This window comes from Prosopis cineraria, unplaced genomic scaffold (assembly GCF_029017545.1).
Source record: "Prosopis cineraria cultivar Desert tree isolate PC_DT_omini unplaced genomic scaffold, ASM2901754v1 PC4, whole genome shotgun sequence".
Lineage (NCBI taxonomy): Eukaryota > Viridiplantae > Streptophyta > Magnoliopsida > Fabales > Fabaceae > Prosopis > Prosopis cineraria.
In genome coordinates, this window is record NW_026555335.1 from 21,588,789 (window position 1) to 21,596,482 (window position 7,694).

The following is a 7,694-nucleotide window of genomic DNA, read 5'->3' on the forward strand; positions in this document are numbered from 1 at the left end:
AACCAACCATTCACATAGTATCACTTATCCACCAAAACCATTTATTAGCCATCACTAAGCTAATTTTTAAATTCATATAATTTTTAATCAATTAAAAACCTTCACTTAGTATCACTAACTTTCACCATTCGCCCTTATAATGAAAACCAAACCTTAATTTAAATCTTATTAGGCTCAAATAGCAAAATTATAACTAAATCAATAGGCTTAAATCATTAAGGAGCAAAAACCAATCCCTCAGGGTTTAATTTGTTCCCAAAACACTTTTTTTCATCCAATTATCCGATCAAAATATTAGATCATGATATAGAAACTCCAAACATCCTCCCTAAGATCCAAAGAAACAAAGCTTATAAGAATAAAACCTTTGGGATCAAAATCTATAAATTTTCTCTTCTAAAAATTGAAGAAAATCAAGAGGGAAGGAAGAAGATTGAAGTGGGGAGTTTACCTATTGTGTAGTCGAGCTCGCAACGGTCGTAAAGCCTCCTAGATTCAAACCTAATTCTCTCTCTTTCTCCTCTCTTCTTCCTCTCTCTCTCTCTCTCTCTCGTGCGTTTCCTTTCCTTGTTTTATTTCTATGTTTCTGCGTTTAATTTTTCCTTTAAAATGCTGATATAAGACTTTAGGAAAAATTATAAAAAAGGGCCCAACATTTTTTATTATAGCACAAAAGCCCAGGTCAACTTTGGTAATTTTTTCCATAGTTAAAAATCAAATAAAACCAAACTTTTGCTGAGAAAAATTCAAACTCTAGACCTCTATCAAATTATTCTAAATTTTAATTTAACTATAGATATTTTATTTTATTTTTAAAATAAATTTGAGTTTTAAAATTTTCGAGATGTTACACCTCAATCTTCCTATTTTCTAAGTATGGCAACGGCTTAAGGTCATAGGTTTTTGCCAGGATTGCTGATACAAGGTTAATTCATTGATATTCTACCATGTAAAACACACTAATTACGTGTAAATCAATTATCCCTATGGCAAAGAGGAACATAATTATTCCATAAATTACCATAGCAAAGACCCTATTGAAAACAATTCATCTTTTCTGCTCAGCCAATATGACCAAGTATTTGTCCATAAATACTCTTGAAATCCCTTCCTTATTTCTTTGGCAAAACAATTTGACTTCCTCAATGTTTAAGTCAAGAAGCCTTGCAATTTGATTTTTTGATGGTAGATATCCTAGGTATTTATAGACTTGATCCCTCTTTTCAAGAGGCATCCCCAAGAAAGCACTATATTCCTCTATTGTAGGAGTGAGTTGAAAGTTTGGGAATGTGAAACATCTCAATGTATCGTCCCAATACTATCCCAAAATAACCATTGCATCTGCTTGAATTGGTACGTAAAGCAAGTCCAAAAGATCCCCATATTTCTTCCTAAAATCAAATAATGAATTCCTTTTGATGTGTCGAGCAAGTTCCCTTCAGTTATCTAATGTTTTCACCATTACCTCCAACTTTATCCCTTTGCCTCTATATACTACTCTCATTGGAATTGCATCCATGGCATTCATTGTGCCTTTCAATTGTATGCTAACTTTTCTCAACAATCCACTTTAGTTCCTATTAAAATGAGAGACAAAAAAAGAAACAAAAAAAAAAGAAAAGAAAGGAAAAGAAATGATGTCACAAATATAACTTTAGAGGAGTAAACTTGTTGAATTTAATCATAACTTCTGTCCCTCCAAATCCTTATCAAATTTTAGGGGAGTAAAAAATAGAGTTTATTTCATAAGAGATGGAGTCTTTTCATAATTCTAGTTAAAAATTTTTCTTTACAAGTCTAATAATATATTAATTAATACCAGCTAATTAACAATTTTACTCACTTCTCTGATACCTTAATTGCTTCTTAAGGAAAATGCTAATCAATTAAGAGAGATATATTTCTCTTCTCGTTGATGGCTTTTATGAGGTATTTATAATCCAAATAGTGTATTTTAATATTGATGACATTAAACACCCATAAAAGAAAAATTAATAAATTTGCTATCTATTCTTTATTTAGAGAAATGATATGGAAGAAAAATAAAGTTCTCCTTTGTCCTACACCAAGTATTATCCTTAGTTGGTATATCTTAAGATCACTCATTAACATACTATAGAGATATCAGTAGGCTTGATTTATTATGTGTAAAGTTCTTGGGTTGATCTAATGATCCTAGCATGGGCAACCAAGCTGCTTCCACTATGAAGATGGAAACCCCATTTAATAAATTTATTCCTCCGAGAGTTTTCAACCCTTCAGGGACTAAATTTAACAAATAAGTAGCAACTCGAGTGAATTTTTCATAGTAACCTCCGAGAACAGGAACATTCCTCAAGAAAACCATTACCAACTTTTGCTAACCTAAGGCACCTTTAGACCCGGGTATAGGACCCATTATGTGTGTGAGGGCAAATGTGTAAGTGTTCAATGTGTGAAGAGAGCATGCAAGCATGTCATCTTATTCCTAATGTTACCCATCCCTCATCTACCAATCAGGTCAAACAAAGAGATAAATATATGTACAAATAAAAGTCTTCTATCCTAGGATTTATTCCACATGTTATCTATCCTAAGACATGTTATAAAAAGTAAAAAGAGAGAAGAAGAGAAAAAAAAAGAGGGGCGGAAAGCACACACAAATTAAAAGGGATAATAATAATAAAAAGAAAAACCATATTATATTTTGAGCACAACAATCTTATAGGCTTGACTCTATAACTGTCCATAGCAAAGTCACCAACTATCACACTTGAAAATGCGACGCGGACGATGCACGAGAGTAGAGGTTCTGACCTTTGGAGAGAAGATCAAAAAAATGGGAGTCGCCACTAAAATTTTGAAGAAAATCTTGGGAAACCATTTAAAGGAGATAAGGATGGTCTGGAAATCAAAAAAAATAGGTTTGGGAGTTAATTGAGTGTGGGGAAGGTGTTAGACACCCCACAACACCCGTTCGCAAGAACGATTACCTAAAGTTCATTGTGCTAAATTAATATGGCTTTAAAGTTCTTTTAATTATTCCTTTTTTATTCACGTGTTTGATAAAAAAATGATAATAATTAAGTGAGAAATATTTATTTATTTACAAGGGAAGACTTGACTCAGAATCAAACTCTAAGGCCTACGTACCCTGTGATGGAAATTAAAGTCCATACAGTTCGGGTAAAGACTAGTATCAGTGACTTTCTTTATTTAAAATTTTCATAAAAAAAAGAAAGTTAAATGAAAAATAACTTACCAATTGCAAACAAAACAATTTTCTAAAATGTGGGTTGGTGTGTTTTAATTTGCAAAGATAATTTAACTTCACTTTCTTACTCCCATTTTATATATTTGAAAATATTTTCATTGTTATACTTCTCCTTATTTTGAAGATTCACTTTGTCAACATAGAAAAATATTATTTTTTATATAAAAAAAGAAAGTTTCTAATATGCCTACAGAGACTTATTGTCACTCACGGACATTCAAATGACCCTAATGCCTTTTAAAATTCTATATTTTCCTTACAATATGAATCTTAGATTATTTACAAAATATTTTATTTTAATATATTTTTTATATATTAAAGATTTATTCGATGTGCCAACGGGGACTTTTATCACTCAAAAAGTATGATAAAAATCATAATCATTATACCAATAGAGTTTTATTAACTCATGATAAAATGATTATCTTAAAAGTTTATAGAGATTCAAAAATCTCATATGACCAAAAGATTTTAAGGTTACCATGTAAATATATTAATTTAATTAATTAATTTTATTAAAAAAAATTTTATTATTTTATTTAGAAAAATTTATTGATTTACTATATACAAATTGATAATCACATTATCTATAAGGATTTATTATTCCACATAATGCTGCAATTAATTTAAATCTCTATGAAGATTCTTTGAAATCTCACATGAGATTTAAATATTTTATTGATTTAAGTTAAAAAGGAAAGTTAATTTTTATGGTGGATCATTGAAACCCATATTAATATATACAAGTTGGATCTACCTACCTGTGAAACCTTATTGATTTACATGATAGATGATCATTTTAAATGCCTACATGAATTTCTTAAAATCTCACATGGCAAATAAATCAAAGACCATAAAGGTTAATATTATGATCAAACCATACCCAAAACGATCAACATGAAATTGACAAGTTTTCATGATTAATAAGCAAGCACAATGATAAATCTTCAAATACCAAGAAACTAGAAATTCAATTGAACTACATTCTCTGATCTAAGGGGTATAAGATCATATCTAATCTTATAGATAGTTGGACAGTGATCCATGAAAACTTGGAATAAAAAAATATGATTCAAACCCATAACTTTTAGTTGATGTTTTAAAACTTGAGAGCATATTCTCATATTTACTAATAAATCAGTAAACACTTAAATTCGGATAGCTCATGCAATGCAAACTACAAGATCATGAAATCAGATTTTAACAAAAAGACATCCTAGATTGCTAATCCATCTGTATGCCTTTAAATGACTTCAAACATGCACAAATTATTCAACCATGACAAACACTCGTTCAATACATACATATATAAAACTAAACCAGATTTCTCTGTAAATTGGCCAAGAAAACACAAAGAAAAATTCCAACTAATATCAACTCCAAATTTGCTACACCACCACCGAGTCACAATCAGAAAAACAAGAGTGAAATAATCAACCAGATAACATAAGACTAAAGAAGAAAAAATCTATTATCTACTAATTGAAGGCCAACGATTAGAATTAGAGGAATTTGGATTCATAAATTTTGAACTTATTATAGTAACTGGGAATTTCCAAATCTCTCTCACCTTAAAAGCCTCAAATTACTTCCAAAATCAACCTTAAATTCACCAATTCTCTCAGTTCCCTTCTCTAGAAATCCACAGATATTTTGGTCTAAATTCTTGGTCCTCTCTCTATCTTTTTTAGAAATTTCTCCATCTCTTCTGTTTCAGTTTTCTCTCCTAAAAATTTACCAAATCCCCCCTCCTAAAATCCTCAATCTCAAGCTTTATATAGAGAGTAGATGATTACTTACCATTGCACGCTTCCATCTCAAATCATCATCTTTGTTCTTTCTTTTTCCTTTCCTTTCATCTCGTTTCCGTCTTTGCCATGTTTATGTGTGTCTGCTATCTTCTAGCTTTTCTTCTGGTTCCTCTACTTTTCTTCTACGTTTGGCCAAAAGTGCTCAGGGATAGGTGAAATACTCTATATATAACTGCTTCTCTTCTACTCTTTGCTGTTCCTTTTCTCTAAGCTCATCTCTGGCTTTTAGAACCAAAGGGATGCCCTTTCAGGCCTACTCTCTGTCTCTTTGTCTTTCTGCTCTCCTTTTCCTCTATGCATTTTCATGTGTGTCTAATCTACTCTCCTCTTTTTCTGCCTCCCCCTATTTTGCCAAGCGAAAGCTTTTTGTTCTGCTCTTCTACTCATGTGTGTGGTTCCTTCTGTGTTTGGTTAAAAGCAGTTTAAGGGCTGGGTGAAATGCTAATGATTTCACCCACCCTGTTATATTTTTTTTTTCAATGCCTTTTTCTTTTTATTTTTGTTAATGCTTAATGCCTCCTCTTTTTTTCAATTCTTTTGGATTGTATCATTTTTATCATGTTATGTTAATCATGATTTTAGAAATCAAATTAAGAGAGAAAAATCTGATTTTAAATTAAGCAAGAATATCTCTCTCTTTTTTGTCAGATTGTACTATTTTTTAAAAATATAATCCTAAAAATGATTAAATTTTATTTTTGTATTTTTATATTCTTTTGGTTATTTTAATGAACTAAAAGAAATAAAATATTAACTAACAAAAGATTATCTAGGTTAATATAAAATTAAACCCTATTAATTAAACTTATATCTTTTTGTAGATTATATTTTTAAAAAAAATATAATCCTAAAACAAGGATTAAATTTTATTTTTGTATTTTTATATTTTTGGTTATTTTAATGAACTAAAAGAAATAAAATATTAACCAATAAAATATTATCTATGTTAAAATAAAATTAAACCTTATTAATTAAAGTTATCTCTTTTTTTGTTAGATTATATTATTTTTGAAAATATAATCCTAAAAAGGATTAAATTTCATTTTTGTATTTTTATATTTTTTGGTTATTTTAATGAACTAAAAGAAATAAAATATTAACCAATAAAAGATTATTTAGGTTAAAATAAAATTAAACCCTATTAATTGATGAATTTTTTATTTTGAAAATATAATCCTAAAAAGGACTAAATTTCATTTTTGCATTTTTATATTTTTTGGTTGAATTTATTATTATTTTTATTAAATTAAAAGAAATACCCGAACAAAATACAGTGTTCACAGTATGGATTTGAAGCAAGGTAATGTCACCTGTATTGAAAATTGTGCTCTAGGGCCAATCATTATACTATGAATATTGTTATTTAATGAATATTTCTTTTGTTATTATATTAATTGCATGTTCACTATGATAACTGTATCCTTGGACAAATTATAGTGATTGTTCTAAATGTCCTTGGTAGGTCATCTATGAGGAATCATAGATGAAACAAGACTAGTATGACTTTAATTAATTATAAAGACATAAATCAAAGTTGTAGGTACTTGAAAGGGTATAAGGTACTAGACCAACCGACTAAGAGAAAGCTACATGCTACAAGTCGTAAGCTTATCTCATAGTAACCTATCACTAAGCCCTTTAACCTGAGATTATCATAGATTCCTGCATGATGACCACTAAACTTTAACCTAATCGAATGTCAACTTTAATTAGGTGATCATAAAAGCTATGATTGAGTTTAGTGATATTCATTTAGAGGAATATGAGTGGTCAAAATAAAATTTGTCCCTCACATTAATTAAAAGATATTACCGGGCCCCTAGATAAGTAAAATTGAGAAAAGTATGGCCATACTACAATGAAAACTTTCCATTGCCATTATTAGTCTCGAAGATTAAGAAAGTAATGGTAAGGTAAAGGAAAATGGCAATTCTATATCTTACACTTGATCGAAATATCATGTGACAAAAGGGATGTGATACGATTATATAATAGATTACATAAGATCATCAATTCTTATATGAATTGGGTAGTTACAATGTCTTGTGAGAGGCCACTTATGACTTATGGGCTAGTAGCATTATCGGCCTGCTGCCAATTGCATATGAGCCTAGAGGATCACACACAAGAATAGCCTAACTTGAGCTATAATGTCTAAGTTTATTGAATCAGAAATGTATCTAGATTCAATGAATGTAATGCTTTTATCTAGAGTGAACGAATTATATATATATATATATATTTGAATATTTATCTTATATATATATATATATATTTATGTGTATGAAATATAAAATATAAAATATAATATTATATATATTCAATATATATATATATGAGTATGTGTGTATATATATTATATTATGTTAGTTTTAAATTTAATTTTATATGATAGATTAAATTTAATAACTAACATAATATGAGAGAATATCATATCAATTCTATAATTTAAATTTATAAGATAAATTCAAATAAGATATGATATCATAAATTTATTTTATAAGATAAATTAACTTTTATTTTAGCTAGCTTAAGATATGATTTCCAAAATAATAATAATTATTTTTAAAAATTCAAAAAGAAAGACCAAAACCCTAATCTATATATAATATATAGAGGGGACATGCTTC